This window comes from Oryctolagus cuniculus, chromosome 13 (assembly GCF_051225735.1).
Source record: "Oryctolagus cuniculus isolate XC-2025 breed Fujian yellow rabbit chromosome 13, ASM5122573v1, whole genome shotgun sequence".
Classification (NCBI taxonomy): Eukaryota; Metazoa; Chordata; class Mammalia; order Lagomorpha; family Leporidae; genus Oryctolagus; species Oryctolagus cuniculus.
Window position 1 is genome coordinate 71628214 of NC_142879.1, and position 18311 is coordinate 71646524.

Here is an 18311-nt window from a genome sequence, read left to right on the forward strand (position 1 = left end):
ATTGCAATAAGAATAATAAACAAAGCATCTAACTTCAATTAGAAAAGTAATAAAATAACCACAGACTAAAACCAAGAATGTGAAATTAAGTAGAGAACCACACAAAAGAGAATAAAACCCAAAACTCATCATTTTGAAAATGCTAATAAAATTGACAAACTTTTAGCAGAACTAATCAAGGAAAACCTAGACTAACAACATCAGAATGAAGCTGGGGACATAGCTGTAGGTTTCACAGGTAATGAAAAGCAGACACCTGAACAATTTTATGCCAGGAAGTTTGAAAACAAAGATGAAGAAGACAAATGAGTATCTCCTTAAAATTTATTCTTGAAAGAAAACAGATCAGGGGCCAGCACAGCGTAACAATGGGGATTAAGCCGCTGATTGAGACGCCCACAGCCCCTGTTTGGGTGCTGGTTTGAGTCCTAGCTGTTTCACTTCCATCCAGCTCCCCGCTAATGCACGTGGAAATGCAGCAGAAGATGGCCCAAGTACTTGGGTCCCTGCCACCCACATGGGAGACCTCGATGGAGTTCCTGGCTCCTGGTTTCCACTTGGCCTAGCCCCAGCTTTTGTCCACATTTGGGGAGTGAACTAATGGATGGAAGATGGATCTCTGTCTCTCTGTCATTTTGTTTTTAAAATAAATAAAACTTTTAAAAAAAGAAAATCTATCTGTAGATATAAAAATTTTTTTCCAATAATGACAACAGCCGATCCAGAAAGTTTTCTCTGCAGAGTTCTATCAAACATCCAAGGAACAAATAACTCCAAGCTTCCAGAGAAGAGAAAAAGAACAAATGTCCCATCTCATTTTGAGTCTCTTAAAACTTTGATACTAAAACCTGAAGAATGTACAAGAGAGGAGAAATTACAGGCCAAGCACACTTTAGAACACAGATGCAGGTGCTGGCACGGTGGGTTAAACCACCACCTGCAACGCCAGCATCCCATACGCCGGTTCAAGTTCCTGAGGTGCACTTCGGATCCAGCTCCCTGCTGATGCACCTGGGAAAGCAGCGATGACAGCCCAAGTTCTTAGGCCCCTGCACACACATGGGAGACCCAGATGGAGTCCCAGGCTCCTGGCTTTGGTCTGGCCCAGCCCTGGCTGTTGTGGCCATTTAGGGAGCAAACCAGTGGATAGATTCATTCATATTCTCTCTCTCTCTCTCGTTCTCTCTCACTCTCTCTCTCTCTCTTCCACCTCTGTAACTCTGCCTTTCAAATTAATAAATAAATCTAACACAGATGCCAAAAAAAAAACCCTAAACAAAGTTATTTTTAAGGGGAGTATAAAAAACAAATAATGAGCAAGACAGTCCCTAGAATGCATGGTTGGAATAGCATTAATTTTCCAATATACCTCATTAATAGCTTAAAAGATAAAAGGCATACAATCATCTTAACAGATTAACAAAAAAATCTGATAAATTTAATATTATGCAAAAATTTCAAGATGAATGTTTTAACCTAATAAAGACAGCTATTTTAAAAATAACAGCAAACATCACACTTGCTGGTAAAACATTAAATGCATTCCAATGATCACCATTCCTATTCTACATGTATTGTATTTTATTAAGTTCTAACTCACATACCAGGCAAGCAAAAAGTACTCAGACAAGGACTTGAAAGGACAAACTAAAAATATCATTATATGCAGACAATTACTGTCTTTGTAGAAAACTCTGAAGAACTCATAAATTACTAGAAGCAACAATAATTTAATAGTTTCTACACATAAATAAATATCTAAAAAATCAAACTAGCCACAAACAAGATAATTAGCTACATTAAAAATTTGTATAATATATATTTACACATATACATGTGTATATTACTTAGAAATAGATATAACAAAGGATATGCAAACTTTTACAGAAAAAAATAAAATGTTATTGAAAGCCAATAAAGAACTAAGGAGATAAAGTTATTTCAAGGAGTTAACACAAAGTACTAGAGCTGGGTTAGACAAACACAACCATAAAACACAGCAGGAGACTCAGACACTGTTTGCTGTAAGTCAAAAATGTATATTTTCCTTAATCTGTAATTTAACCTGAAGAAATTTTCATTTTCACGTAGTTCAATGTATCAGCCTTTTTTGCTTATGGCTCCGGGGTTTTTGCCAACTTAGTCCTTTCTTACTCTAAGGCTATAAATAAAATACCTCCCATGTTTTATGCTAGCGTTCTATGCCCTCATTTTTCATATTTACATATGTGCTCCAACTTGAATTTAAAATAACGTAATTGGGGCCAGTGTTGTGGTGCAGCAAGTTAAGCCGCAATGCCAGTGTCCCATAACAGAATGGGTCCTCCTCTTCCAACCCAGCCCCTCCCTGCTAATGCGCCTGGGAAAAAAGGTGAAAATCTAGATGGAGTTCCTGGCTCCGGGTTTTGTTTGTTTGTTTGTTTGTTTTGTTTTTGCCTGGTCCAGCTTGGGTGGTTGTAGCTGTTTGGGGAGTGAACCAGTAGACGGAAGATCTCTCTCTTTGTCACTCTGTGTTTCCAATAAATAAATCTTTTTTAAAAAACATTAATTAATGTGTGAAAGAGAGAACTACTCCCTATCCTCAAGCCAAGAAGGCGATTCAACTGCTCAAATGCAAGTAGTGAAAAACCCATCCTTTTCCACTGTTTTGAAAAACTAATGTTGGGGCTGGCACAGTGGGTAGAGGTGCTGAATGCAGTGTCGGCATCCCATGTGGGCACCAGTTCAAGTCACTGCTGCTCCGCTTCCGATGCAGCTCCCTGCTAATGTGCCTGGGAAAGCAGTAGAAGATGGCCCAAGTCCTTGGGCCCCTGCACCCCCTTGGGAGAACCGGAAGAAGCTCCTGGCTCCTAGCTTCAGATTGGTCCAGCTCCAGGCATTGCGGCCATGCGGCCATTTGTAAACCAGTGGATGGAGGGATGATCTCCTCTCATTCTTTCTCTTTCTCTCTCTCCTCTGTGTCTGCCTCTGCTTCTCTGTAATTCTCCTTTCAAATAAGTAAGTCTTTAAAAAAAAACTAATGTTATTTTACAGTAAATATTTATACATCTTTGGAAAATTCAATGGTGACTAAGCAGTACAAGAGAGGCGTGCAACATCACTAGTAGACAAAAGGACAGGCTGAAACTACAGTAAGACATTATTTTAATCTTCCTGGATTAGCAACACTAGATAATGAAATTTATGAAGTGTTCCCAAGAATGTGGGGAAACAGGAATCTTCACGTACCACTGCTAGAAGCAGCAAACTAACACAACCACTCTGGCAGTGCTTTGTGAGATTAAGTGTGTCCTGTGACCCCCAAATCCCACTGCTCGCTTCCCTCCGGAGGAACTCTCCACCAGGAATGTTCTCATAAGACCACGTACAGAGATGGTTATCACACCGGCGCTCGCAGTACTGCCCAGCCAACGGTCACCGAGGTTCATCAACCATCGTGAACGCCAGGAATAAGCACACACAGCGCAAGTGTTGACTGTAGGATGAACACTCGGCATCCCTTGGTAGCAACCCACTGCGCGGCGGCGCGAACAGAGTGTCACTGCGTGCGGAGCTGGGATTCGTTTCCTAGCACACTGCCACTGACAGCAGCTCCCTCAGTTTCACTTTCTGCAGTTTCAGTTAGTCAACTGTGGCCTGAAAATATCAATGGAAAATTCCAGAAATAAACTCGCGACTTTTAAATTGCCTGCCACTCTAAGTAGAGTGATGACATTGCACACTGTCCTGCTCCATCTTGCCTGGGACGTCAGCCACTCCTGGGCCAGTGTAGCTATGCTGCATTCACTTCCAGCACGTCACTTACTCAACAACCAGCTCGGTTATCAGACCAACTGTCACGGCATCCAATCACCTTATTTTACTTTAAAACGCACCCAAAGCACAAGAGTAGTGATGTTAGTAGTCCAAAAGGCACAAGGTACTTCCTTCACCCCTTTAAAGTTTTTATTTATTTATTTGAAAAGCAGAGTGACAGAGAAGCGGGGAGAAGCAGAAACATCTTCCATCTGCTGGTTCACTCCCCAGATGGTTGCAACAAGGCCGGCTCCGGCCAAAGCCAGGAGCCAGGAGCTTCATCTGGTCCTCGCCACGTGGACGGCAGGAACTCACGTGCTTGAATGTCAGCTGTTGCCAGCAGGCACGCTGGCAGGAAGCTGGCTCAGAGGTGGAGGCAAGCCTGGAGCACCAACACTCCAACACGGATGGGGACGTGTAAGACACGGCTTAGCCTGCTGTGCACAGCACTCGCCCCTCTTCTCTGAAGTTTTATTTATTCACTTGGAAGGCAGAGTGACAGAAAGGGAGATAGAGTGCGTCCTTCAAGTGAAAAGGTGCACCTTCTAAACTTAATCAGGAAAGAAAAAAATCACATGCTGAGGCTGTTGCTATGATCTAAGGTCGGAACCAATCTCCAATCCATGAAATTGAGAAGGAAAAAGAACTCGTGTTAGCTTTGCTGTTGCACCTGAAACTGTGACCGTTACAGCCCAGGTGCGTGAGAAGCACTTAGTTAAAATGAAGAGGTGAGTGGCGGCAAGCACCACTAGGAGTCTTGGAACATGTCCACCACAGACAGGGGAGCCTGCTGCAGATAAATTTATTCTCTCTCTCTCTCTCTCTCTCTCTCACACACACACACACACACACACACACACAGAGTCTTTCACATCTACATTCAGAATCACATGCCAGTGACGGGGATGGGGTAGTGAGGGTGCGTGTGTGACAACCTGACTGCCCTGCAACATAGACCTGGCCTGCTTCACTCACAGGACGGTGCCTGCTTGTTCTCTTTACGCACCAGACTCCTGCTGCTGGAAAAACAGAAGGCGGCGGCTTCCTGGAGGAATGGGGAATGATGATTTATCAGACCATTTACACCTTCAAGCCCTGGAGAGGCCCAGCATTGAAGGAGACAATGCAGGGCTCACAAGTTAGGAAACAGCAGGGGAAGAAAAGATGACATACGGAACACAGCATCCTGACAGCTCGGGATGGACACACCGGAGACAGGACGGCTTTAAAAGGAAGAGGAGAAATTCTGAAGACAAACTCTTCTTAGAGCACAGGTCAGCTCTGAGTTAAACAGGAAAAAGTTAGCCTGATCAGATTTACTGAGGACTCTAAGCTTCCTGACAGGTCAAACAAAAATCACAAAATGAGTAACCAAATATGTCATAGTTCTGAACAAAAGAGTGGAAAAACTCTTTGCCATTGTCAAGTGATTGAGAATTAACTTTGTTAAGGGTGTCTACATTACACTTTTTTTTTTTTTTAGATTTATTTTTTTATTTGGTAGGAAGAGTTACAGAGAGGCAGAGCAGAGAGAGAGGTCTTCCATCTGCTGGTTTACTCCCCAATGGCCACAATGGCCGGAGCTGAGCTGATCTGAAGCCAGGAGCCAGGAGCTTCTTCCAGGTCTCCCACAGGGGTGCAGGGGCCCAAGCACTTGGGCCATCTTCTACTGCTTTCTCAAGCCATAGCAGAGAGCTGGATAGGAAGTGGAGCAGCCAGGACTTGAACCTGTGCCCATATGGAATGCCAGCACTGCAGGCAGCAGCTTTACCCACTACGCCACGCCATCCTCTACATTACATTTTAAAAATAAAACTGCTCCAACTCATTGCCAGTATCCACTTTTCACAAAGGAAAAGTTCCAAGTTGGATCTGAAGCTATACACAGTAAAGGTTTAGACCCTCACTCCTTGTTCAGACAGTAACCAACACTGGTAAGATACAGTCAACAGAAGCAAGCTGAGCTGGCAAAGACGCAGCGACAAGCCTCTCAAAAGCAGCCCCTTTGCATATACACTTCAGGCTATACACTATGGCAGGACCAATGAGCTTACCTGTGCCCTAGGGCAGGGTCAACATGCACGCCTAGAGGCTACGGCAGAACCGATGTGCACATCTATAGATGAGGGCAAAGGCGAGGAGCACACCTGACCAGGGCAGGATCAACGTGCATGCTTTTACAGATTAGAGCCAGTCCAGCCAGACCAGCCCACAGGCTAGGGCAGCATTCACATGCACACCGGCAGAACAGGGCAAGGGCAAAGAGCGCGCCACAGTCCAGGGCAGGATCGATGCTTCCCCTCATGTCTACTCTTTGATCCTCTTACTCTCACACTTTCATTTACAGGAAGCTGGGGAAGATCTGTTCCAGAACGCAGACAAACAATCTTAGGAGACAAACTATCTTTAAAGCTACCCCCTGAAGAAACACTAATATGGTGACTTAAAAGCCAAGCTACTTTCAAAGATATGTTTTTCTTGGGGCCGGCGCTGTGGCGCAGTGGGTTAACGCCCTGGCCTGAAGCGCCAGCATCCCATATGGGCGCTGGTTCAAGACCCAGCTGCTTCACTTCCTGTCCGGCTCTCTGCTATGGCCTGGGAAAGTAGTTGAAGATGACCCAAGTCCTTTGGCCCCTGCACCCACGTGGGAGACCTGGAAGAGGCTCCTGGCTTTGGATCGGCGCAGCTCTGGCCGTTGCGGCCATTTGGGGAGTGAACCATCGGATGGAAGATCTCTCTTTGTGTGCAACTCTTTCAAATAAAATAAATAAATCTTTTAAAAAAAAAGATATGTTTTTCTTGACCTTCAAGAACATTTTAAAATATGGGAGGGTTTCACAGTGGGAACTGTTTCTGAATCACCACAGCCCATTAGCATGAGTGGGCCTTTTCACAGGTTACATGGTGGGTGAAAACCAGGATCAGGAATCACAAACCAGCCCTTGCTGGCCTGGACGCTAGTGGCTCTTGACAACACTTGTTCATATGGACATGAACTGAGTATCTTTGATGACGCAAGCACTTCGCTCTGATTTGTCCTGAAGATAGGAATCTGCCTTTTACAGTTTCTATCTGGTTCTGTGTTAATTCTTATTTTTACAGAAATAATGTGGGTTAACAAAATGAGTTCTTACAGAATACCTTTACTAAAAAATGAAGGTCTGAATGATGCTGACATTCTATTGTAGTTTCATTAAATCAGTTCATAAATTGCAAGGAAACTGAGTATCACCACTCTCATTTACAGTATTCAACCTCATTATGTCTTTAAAATAATCCTTAAATTAACCATTTCCTCTTTCCCATAAAAATAACTTGTAGAGGGGCCAGTACTGTGGCATTAGAGCCTCTGCCTGCAGTGCCAGCATCCCATATGGTTGCTGATTCAAGTCCTGGCTGCTCCACTTACCATCTAGTTCCCCGCTAATGCGCTTGGGAAAGCAGGAAAAATGGCCCAAGTGCTTGGGCCCCTGTATACATGTCGGAGACATGGACAAAGCTCCTGGCTTTGGCCTGGCTCAGCACTAGCTGTTGCTACCACCGGGGAGTGAACCAGCAGATGGAAAATCTCTCTCTTTCTCTGTCTCCCTCTTTCTCTGTAACTCTGACTTCCAAATAAATCTTTTTTTAAAAAAAGAAAGAAAACAGGATTCTGCTGTAGTTCCCACAGCATACCTGAGAGTTCTGAGCACAACTTAGTTCTGTCTACAATCTCACACACCAAAAACAGCGTCGTTCCCTCCTATCCTTCATCAACCAAAGCCATACATACACACGTAGGGACAGAGCGACCTAACAGAGGCAAACATAGTTGTGGGCCTTACACTTCACTTCCTCCCAGGTATTTCTACTCTCAAATCAGTACAACAGCCCCAGGAAATCACCAAGTATTTGCAATAACCTTTCTGAAACCCTGGATCACTTCTGGTGCCACTGGCCTCACAAGCTGGCAGAGCTTTCATTTTGCTAATCTATATGGCTGAGGAACCCACATGTAAGAACAAAGGCTGGGGCCAGTGCTGTGGCATAGTGGGCTAAGCCTCCACCTGCAGCGCCGGAATCCCATATGGGCGCCGGTTCGTATCCTGGCTGCTCCTCTTCCGATCCAGCTCTCTGCTTATGGCCTGGAAAAGCAGTGGAAGATGGCCCAAGTGTTGGGGCCCCTGCACCCATGTGGGAGACCTGGAAGAAGCTTCTGGCTCCTGACTTCAGATCGGCTTAGCTCCGGCCATTGAGGCCACCTAGGGAGTGAACCAGCGATGGAGACCTCTCTCTCTCTCTCTCTCTCTGTAACTCTACCTCTCAAATAAATGAATAAATAGTCTTAAAAAAAAAAAAAAGAACATAAGGCTTTAAATTATCTGTGGAACCTGGCCTTAGCTTATCTCTTCCACCTGACTTTCCACAACAGGAACCCTTTTCTCCAGTCGGTGCTCAAGGTGCCACTCAACAGTGAGCGCTCTTGACTGCCTCCCCGGTGGCTCTCCTAGTCACACACATCCCTGCCAAACCGTCTTCCTTCCCAGCCCTATTCCTGACGTCCCTGCCTGGCTCCTGCCGTACTCCGTGTACAGCCCACCTGTGTCACTCTGAAAGGACTGATGATGCATCAGGTTTCTATGTGTTCTGTTTTTTTTCCAATTAGATTATAAACTCCTTATAGGCAGAATGCTTTTAAAATATAACCACACGTTTTAGATTATATTCTCCTCAAAACAGAGACTTAGTCAATATTCATTACTTAACCAAAATTCCAACTGTCCATCTCTATAAAATTTTTTTAAGTCAGAGCAAAACAGATCTTTAAAAGAAAAGCTTAAGCACTTGGGAGTAGTTTCTTTTTTTTTTTTTTTTTAAGATTTATTTATCTATTTGAAAGACAGAGTTACAGAAAGAGAGAGAGAGAGAGAGAGAGAGGTCTTCCATCCGCTGGTTCACTCCCCAGATGGCTACAACAGCCGGAGCTGGGCCAATCCTAAGCCAGGAACCAGGAGCTTCTTCCGGGTCTCCCACGCAGGTGCAGGGGCCCAAGGACTTGGGCCATCTACTGCTTTCCCAGGCCATAGCAGAGAGCTGGATCAGTAGAGGAGCAGCCAGGACTCGAACCAGTGCCCACGTGGGATGCCGACACTGCAGGCGGTGGCTTTACCTGCTACACCACAGCGCCTACTACATCACAGTGCCAGCCATGAGGGGAGTGACTTTAATCACAGCAATAAAAAAGATGCTTAACTTGGTTTCACAAATGATACATTAAAACGTTGGCACCAGTAAATACATCAGACACAATTCCCAATACTCACAACACTTAGTAAATGCCATTATCTACAGGATCCATCTACAGGTGAAATCCACCACCAAGATTAACCTACAAAAGGGGCCTCTGTACAAATGAACAGGTTGAAGCAAAATAAACATGTTGTAACCACTCTTTAGTTTGGGCTGTTTCTCAATTTCAAGAAAAAAAATCCTTGGAATTCTAAAAACATTCACTAAGCAAACCAGGACCTTATCCTAGCAAAGAAGATCAAAGAAAAAGTCCCTTCAGGGAAAAGCTTGTTGTTGGAAGTGTGCACAATGAATTAGTTTTGTTTTGGACGTTTCCCTTAAGATTTTTATTTATTTCTTTGAAAGGGGGGTAACAGAGACGGGGGGAGGGGGGAAGAGAGAGAGCCTGCTTTCATTCACTCATTCATTTCTTTTTTCTTTTTTTGACAGGACAGTGAGAGAGAGAGACAGAGAGAAAGGTCTTCCTTTGCTGTTGGTTCACCCTCCAATGGCCGCTGCGGCCGGCACACCGTGCTGATCCGAAGCCAGGAGCCAGGTGCTTCTCCTGGTCTCCCATGGGGTGCAGGGCCCAAGTACTTGGGCCATCCTCCACTGCACTCCCTGGCCACAGCAGAGAGCTGGCCTGGAAGAGGGGCAACCGGGACAGAATCCGGCACCCCGACCGGGACTAGAACCCGGTGTGCTGGCACCGCAAGGCAGAGGATTAGCCTAGTGAGCCGCGGCGCCGGCCTCACTCATTCATTTCTTCAATGCCTCCAACAACCAGGCCTGGACCAGGCTGAAGCCTGGAGCCAGAAACTCCATCTGGGTGTATCATATGGGTAGCAGGAGCCCAAGTACTTGGGCCATCATTCACTGCCTTCCACGTGCATTAGCAGGAAGTTGGATTGGAAGCAGAAGAGCCAGGACGGGAACCAGGCACTCCGATATGAGATGCAGTCATCCCAGGTGACAGGCTGGGTCAATGCCCCAAAATGCCCGCCCCTTGCTCTGAAGTTTTAAAATGCAGGTGGGACCAACAGTTTAGCATTTTATACAATTAAGCTTTTTCTTTGAACTGGGTTTTGCTTGACTTCTGAAATGTCTAATGTTAAACTCTAACTAGCCCTGAAGGATATTAAAAAGCATTAAAAACAAAAGGTGGGGCCGGCGCTGTGGCGCAGCGGGTTTATGCCCTGGCCTGAAGCACCAGCATCCCTTATGGGCGCTGGTTCAAGACCCAGCTGCTCCTTTTGCGATCCAGCTCCCTGTTATGGCCTGGGAAAGCAGTAGAAGATGGCCCAAATCCTTGGGCCCCTGCAACCGCATGGGAGACCTGGAAAAAAGCTCCTGGCTCCTGGCTTCGGATCGGGGCAGCTCCAGCCATTGCAGTCAATTGGGGAGTGAACCAGTGGATTGGAAGACTTCTCTCTCTCTGCCTCTCTCTCTGCTTCTCCTCTCTCTGTGTAACTCTGACTTGCAAATAAATAAATAAATCTTAAAAAAAAAAGGCTAGGAATTTTACTTCTCCACATGTTTTCATTTAGCCATCTTTTGAAAAGAAATGTGGAAAACCAAGGTTGATTTCCAACTGTCTCCACTGTGAATGCTTCAGCTGTGAGGAGGCAATCACTCAGCACCAGACACCACAAGAAAGTCACTGATTGCCTACGCTTATGCAAACAAGTTCACCAGGCAGCCTCACCTGGGTAGGCCCTGAGGGAAGGAGTCTCTGACTACCCATTTATCATTGCTGAATTAGATTTTCCTCAAGTAAATCACCTGAAAACAACTTGGACTAGTTGTCTGATTAGTTCCTAGTAACAAAAAGTAATAACCATAACTGGCAGGAGATAAACAGAAAAAAGTATCAACCAGGGCACAACAGATTTGGGAGAACAGTTCTATTTTATGAGATCTTTGCAAAGCTAGACACTGCACTTTTTTACTCTTAACTCGTTTTGGAAAAAGTGACATTCGGGGCCAACACGGTGATATGGAGGGTTACGCTGGAGATGCTAGAATCTCACGTGAGCACTGGCTCTGGCTGCTCTATTCCCAATCCAGCTTCCTGCTAAGGTACCTGGGAAGGACATGGAATATGGCTCAAGTGCCTGGGCCCCTGCTACCCACGTGAAAGACCTGGATGGAGTTCCAGGCTCCTGGCTTCGGCCTGGTCCAGACCTGGCTGTTGAAGTCCTTTGAGGTGCTAGCCAGTGGATGGAAGATTCACTCCTCTCACTGTTTCTCCCTCTCTCTGTCATTCTGCCTTTTAAATATATAAATATATTTCATACATTTACATATATATGTAAAAATAATTTATATTTTACATATATGTAAAATATTTTATATATTATAAATTTTATATAGAAATATATATTTTAAAATATCTATGTAAAATTAAATTTTCCCCAGAAATGACATTTAATATGCCTGTTATATTTCTGTATTATTAAGTTTTTACAAAATAAAAAAAAATCCAGTTTAAGTTCTTCTTTTGTGAAAGAACTTTTTGTGTTTCTTCTTTATTTACTCAGTAAATATTACCAGCACCCATTATGTGCTGGACTAACATGTCTTACTTTTTGCTGGAAGTAATAATTATACCTTATTGGTTTTCAAGGCTTTTTCTTCCTAAGCAGCTTAGAATTTTTCATGCATCCCCACAATGAAAATAAAGCAGACTTGGATCACGTTCATTTAACATTTGTATTTTTAATGGCTGCTTAGTTTGATTTACATGTCTTACCTCAAATGGAACAGATTTCAACACAATCCAGGGGGAGCAAAGCTCACCTAAGACCTCCAGCTGGGTCCATCCACTGCATCCAACTTTTAACCTCATCTTCCAAAAATCTCTCCTTGCCAGCCTCATTTGGGAAGAGGACTAAGAACATTTCACCAGGGAATGGGTACACAGAGCCTCCCATCTCTTCTTAAAATTTCCAGAGCACCCAGCAACAAATCCCTCCAATCCCTTGCTGCACGTTCAGTTTGGGGGCGCAAATGTACACCCCTGTTCTAATAGAGGAGCACACAGAGGTTTTCAGCGCTCTTTCAAGGAATGGGCCAACCAAATGTCTGTTGTAAAAACTGGATGAGTCCAACCACCAGCTTAGATGTACTATTTTCAGAAGTTCGGGGATTGCCTATCAATCTCTCTGGGAGAAAACAGAGCTCCTTTAAGTAGATCAAGAGTCAGAGCTTGGTAATCACTCGAGTAACAAGAAAGGGCTGTTGCTTGCTGGGCGTAAAGCTTGTGAACCTCGCCACCCTGGTAAGCAAAAACTAAATGAGTTCTGCTGAAATGAGAATTCACCAAGAAACAAGATTCGAAGACACCATACTTTTCTGTGAATTTTCAAGTGCGTTGACTGAATTTGTCCAATGGATGAAAAGGTAAGGTCCAAAAACGGCTGCACAGTGAACAGCCTGAATTATATGATGATGTCGATGGTGTAGGTCAAACAGTTGAATGCTGGCCATTGCATAGGGTTAGCCTCATATTTTTAGAATTGAATTGATAATTAACATTGTCAAAAAGGGAAGTCTTCCCTGCAACGAAATTTTGGCTGGACATGTGATTTTATGATATGTGGATACCAAAACATTTTTCCTCAGCATAAGTCTCTAAAATCAATATAGGAGTCAACAGGAAAAAAAAATAACACTCAGTATATTCCTGTAACATGTGTATTTTAGAGATTTATTTATTTATTTAAAAGGCAAAGTTATAAAGAGAGAAAAGAGACCTGTAGAGAGAGATCTTCCATATGCTGGTTCACTCTCCAAATGGGCACAACTACTGGGCTTGAGCCAGGCCAAAGCCAGGAGCTTCTTCCAGGTCTTTCAAGTTGATGCAGGGGCCCAAGGACTTAGGCCATCCTCCTCTGCTTTCCCAGGTACATTAGCAGGGAGCTGGATTGGAAGAGGAGCAGCCGGGACCAGAACCGGTGCCACAGGCTGTGGCTTTAACCCGCTATGTGCATTTTAAAGACCTCTGCTTTATAAAATGGATTAGCAGGAGCTGAGTCAACAATTCTGGGGCTAGCTAGTGGACATGGAGGACAGTTTGTCTTCACCCTACGAGGAAACAGAGGTGCAGCCCTTTAAGTGGATTCGGCAAGCCCCACAGGGCTTCTTATAGCTGTCAACGTAAACATTTTTGGTTTTTGCACCAAGAAGTCTAGTGTACAGTGTCTTCCCTGTGTTCACACCTTTCTTATCTTTCTCTTCAATATTTCTATCTTCCTTTCCTCAATTCTGAACATTCCGTTCAAGTTATTCCTCAGTGTGCAAATGTCAACTCCACAGCAAAACCAGAGACCACGATCTGCGATCATGACCCTACTCTTGAACCTTCAGCGTTCTCCAACCAAAGGCTAAACTCTTTCAGCCTGACAACCAAAGCCACAGTTCTACCATTTTTGCCTGATTTTTCACTATCCTCCCCTTACTGGCTCAGTTCAGATGTTAAATTTTGCAGTAGGTGTCCTGACATCGCTGGTCAAAAGATTACCTCTGTCCTCCATTCCCAAAAGACGTACGGACCTCTCTGTTATCAATTCATTTTTAAAAGATTTATTTATTTCATTTGAAAGGCAGAGGGATAGGGAGAGGGGCAGAGAAAGAGAGGGATCTTCATCCACTGATTCATTCCCAAATTCCTGCAACAGCCAGGGCTGGGAAACCAGGAAGAAAGCAGGAGCTAGGAGCTCCATCTGGATCACCCCCATGGACTGTAGGGACCCAAGTACTTGAGCTATTACCAGCGGCCTCCCAGGTGCAACAGCAGGAAGCTGGATGGGAAGCAGAGCAGCCAAAGGCGGCTTGACCTGCTGGGCCATAACGCAGGCTCTACTGACTCACTTTTTTGACATTTATGTTATCTTTCATAGGACTGTAAGTTTCTTGAGGGCAAAGACCACCTCTATGGTTGTATACACAACTGTCCCTGGCACAATAGCCACTTAGATGTTGACTACAGTTAAACCCTCTTGATCTTTATAGAAAATTCCAAATGTACCATTGTAGGATATTCAACTGACCAAGCTTCCCTGTTTCTAGTGTAGTATAAAAGAGTGTAGACTCCCCCCCACCAAGATAATTCTATTAAGAAATATGTGTGGGTGGGGCTGGCGCAGTGGGTTAACGCCCCGGCCTGAAGTGCCAGCATCCCATATGGGTGCACCGGTTTGAGACACGGCTGCTCCACTTCCGACCCAGCTCTCTGCTATGGCCTGGGAAAGCAGTAGAAGATGGCTCAAGTACTTGGGCTCCTGCACCTACATGGGATACCCAAAAGAAGCTCCTGGCTCCTGACTTCAGATTGGTGCAGCTCCAGCTGTTGTGGCCATTTGGGGAGTGAACCAGGGGAGGGAAGATCTTTCTCTCTGTCTCACTGTCTGTAACTGTACCTCTCAAATAAATAAATAAAATCTTTAAAAAAAAAAAGCCAATAGCCAGAAGATGGAAATGACCCAATGTCCATCAACTGATGAATGGATAATCAAAATGTGACATACACATAGAATATTATTCAGCCATCAAAAGGAATGAGGGACTGATACAAGCTACAACATGGATGAACCTTGAAAACATCAGGCCGAATGAAAGACATCCGAGACTACAGGTCACGTGTTGCAAGATGATTCCATTGCTATGAATTCCAGAATAGGCGGACCCACAGAGATGAAGATGGGGATTAGTAGCTTCCGTGGCTAGAGTGCTGGGGGACATGCAGAGTGCTTCAAGGGAATGGGACCCCTTTGGGGTTGATGAAACGTCCTGGAATCAGACAGCCCTAACGGTTGTACAACACCAGGAATGCACCTCATGCCACCGCTCTATGCACCTGAAAGTGGCAGGTAACTTTTATGTCACGTGTGTTTTTACTACAAGTAAAAACTGAGAATCAACTCTTCCCAGTGCCTGTGTCTTGACAGTATGAAGACATAGTCATAAAGGCCACCGCATCTCTCCCTCCAACAGGGCAGCACATCCTGCCCTCCGTATTCCTTTATCACCAATCCCGACTGTGTAAACAGACCCAGCTCCAACTTTCTCAAAACAGCCTCAGGTTTCAAGATCAGTGCTGGGAGTCTGGAAGGAGGACAGAAGTGTTACTGAGAGGGACAGCCCCACTGTGTCTCATAGCCAGAGTGCCGGCAGTGACTCCACTGCACTGACATCACTGGCGCAGGGGGCAGCCCCGTGCGGGCCAGAGGCTCTCCCGCAGGGGCCAGTGGACTCCCTCAGGTGCACAGCTGCCAAGCCCATCCTCCTCAGAGCACGCAGGTGGCTGGGGAGCCACCACGCCGCCACCAGAAACTAAACGCTGCCCTTCACCACCAAGGGAGAGACCTCAAGATGTGGGATGCTCCCAGGATTCCTTGACACTGAGCGACCGACTGGCCTCAGTGCCACTGGCGGCTGTCCCATCACCATGCAGATAAGATGCCTTTGAACTTCTTGTCCCAGGAATCCCCTGATCTTAGCCCTGCTCCACCCAGGCTTCCCACTTGTCTCCCTTGAGGTTCCGAGGCTCCACTCTCCTTCAGCAGTAATCGGGAGATTATCTTCACAATCAACACAGGGTGCCGACTATGGGCTCCTTAGGTGTCTGAGAACTTTGGAGCCAGGGCCAGGTGTCTCCTGAGCTCCCGGCCAAGGCTTACTTGATCTGGTTTTGCTCAGTTTGAGCCGTAAGGCTGTCATCTAGCAATGTCATTAAGCTTGGTAACCAGCTAGGGCTCAGCATGAATATACTGAATGAATTAATGAACACATCAGGCCTGCCCTAAAACGGGGCAAATCTCCTCTCTCCCATGCAGCACAGGGAGCCATGGAATCCGGCATTCTTAAAGCATCACCCGTCTTCCAGGCTTTTCTCAATAATCACATGGATGTGGGATTTCTGGTTTCTAGACATGGAGAAAATCCGACACCTTTAAGTTCCCAGCATCCAGAATTTTCAGAGAAGCTCACTGGAAGTGCGACTACCAAGAAATATATCCAGTCACGGAAAAATGGCTACTACTAGTCCAGGCAAGAAAATACCCAAGATTCCATATGTACACTGTCAGGTTTGGCAAGCAGGATTTTAGACAACTTCCATCCTTCCCACCCAATCCCAAGTAAACAGGGCATTTGTTTGTATTTCCACACTGGCTTCATGAAGCCAAAAAAAAAAAAAAAAATCTCCTCCAACTAGAAAAACAATCTGTAACATTCAGAAAGGGAACTCTGAGGGCAAACTTTTTAATGCAGGCTTGGGCAAATACACAGTTATTGAAAACCAGAAGTCGAAAAGAATTTCTGATAAGATTTCTCCTGTGAACATTTTCCTCGCGTGGACACGTATACCTGGTTTGGTGTTTCTGTACCTTTCAGAAATAAAAACTTTTTTTTGAAAAAAAGTTCCCTATTAAAATTTCAGCCGGAACCTTCTTCTCCCAAGCATCCTACAACAGAACTGAATGTTTTATCCTGTTGGGGGTGGGAGTGGGGGAAGACACACAGAATCACTTTCCCTTGCTCACTTTTAAGTTCTCTGCACCAATTAGGTTCTGGCAGAGTTAAAAAGTTTTCTGAGGTTAGTTCCTGCGGTTAAGGGGGTGGGGGGACCTAGATGCTTAAATTTAGAGTCTGTAAAACAATACTGGGAAACTTTCAAAGCCTGGGAGAAATACTGGAGTTGATTTTATTGTCTTTTGTTCAACTGATCACATTAGCTACATTTTCTGCTCTTTTTTTTACCCCCCCCCCCCCCAGCCCGGTTCACAAAGCATATCCTACACCTTCCCGTGTGATTCGATTACCTGTCGGGCCCCCCACCCCCACCTCACCCTGGAGGGGACGAACACCTAACTAGGACCTCCGTCTCCCGGGGGGCCTGCCGCCGGGGTCTGACCCGCGCCCTCCTCTGCGCAGTGCGGGACCCAGGTCCCCGGCGGGAAGCCGGGCGCCGGCCGGGAAGGGCACCGGGCACCTGGCACCGGGACGCGGTGCTGGGCGCAGCCGGGGACTCCCGGCGCCCAAAGCTAGAGTCAAACAAAAACTCGCTGCCAACCTCAGTGCCCCTCTCCCGCACAAGGAAGCCCCCGCCATCAGCAAAGCCCGCGTTTGTCCCCCAGCGACCCCGGCCCCCTGAAATCGCCAAGGAGGCGCCGAACCTTCTCAGTGTAAAAAGCCTTGCACATTCTGCGGAGACCGCGTCCCCTCAGGTGCGCGCCCCCGCCCCACGGCTTCCCCAACTTCAGGAACCTAGCGCAGGGCGAGGAGCAGGGGGCGCCCGCAGCGGGGGACGCAGATCCCTGCCGCCGCCGCCCCGGTCTCGGTCCGAAACCCACCGTCCCCGCCTCGCCACCAAACGCCGGCCACACGGGCGCCCCGACTCGGGGCACGGCTGCCGGGACGCCCTCCCGGCGCTCTGAGCCTGTCCGGGGTCCGCAGAGCCACACTCACCTAGCGGGAGCCCCTTCCCACGGGGACGACAGGTGTCCGAGCGGACGGCGACCCGCAGCCTCGGCGCCGCCTGCTCGCCCCGAGCGCGCCTCGCCGACCGTCGCTGGCCGTCCCGCCGCTGGCCGTCCCGCCGCGAGCTCCCTCAGCGCCGCGCGCGCCCGCCCCGCCGCGCGCGCGCCCTCGCCGCCCGGGCTCAGATGCCCTAGCCGCACACAGCGCGCGGCCGCAGCGCTTAAAGGGACAGGCCCGGGCGCCGGGGCCGAGCTCGCAGTGGCCTCTCAGGGTGCCTGGGTTCAAGTGTGAGGTTTGAATGATGGGACGATCATTGTGAAAAATCCCCAGCTCCCGTCTCTGAGTTACCCACGTAGAGAAAAGCTACAGGGATTTGAGTTTGAAGCTCTCAATGAGCTAGAACTGTGTTTTTCTTTTGTGGTCATTAGTTTGAGAAGCTTTTTTTTTTTTTTAAAGTAATGATAACAACTGCTGTTTATTGAATACCAGCTCCCTTGAACTAGGCATTGAACATTATTTCATTTAATCCTTAAAACAGCCCTCTGGTTTCTTCTCCCCATTTTACAGAGGTGGGAAACTGAGGTTCACATGTAAATCATCCAATAGGTTTTTTTTTTTTTTTTTTAAAGATTTATTTATTTATTTGAAAAGCAGGTGGGGTCAGCGTTATGGCATAGCGGGTAAAGCCGCCACCTGCAGTGCCAGCATCTCATATGGATGCCAGTTTGAGTCCTGGCTGCTCCAATTCCAGTCCAGCTTCCTGCTAA

General features: G+C 46.3%; 1 protein-coding gene across 1 annotated transcript in view; it reads right to left on the bottom strand.

The window, feature by feature from the left end:
* The window catches only part of PROSER2 (proline and serine rich 2), a 49410-nt gene extending 31695 nt beyond the window's left edge, over positions 1–17715 (bottom strand). Inside the window, exon 1 of the mRNA XM_002717494.6 lies at positions 17533–17715. The gene's annotated coding sequence lies outside the window, so the exon portion shown is untranslated. The remainder of the gene's footprint in view (positions 1–17532) is intronic.
* Positions 17716–18311: the final 596 nt, after the last annotated feature.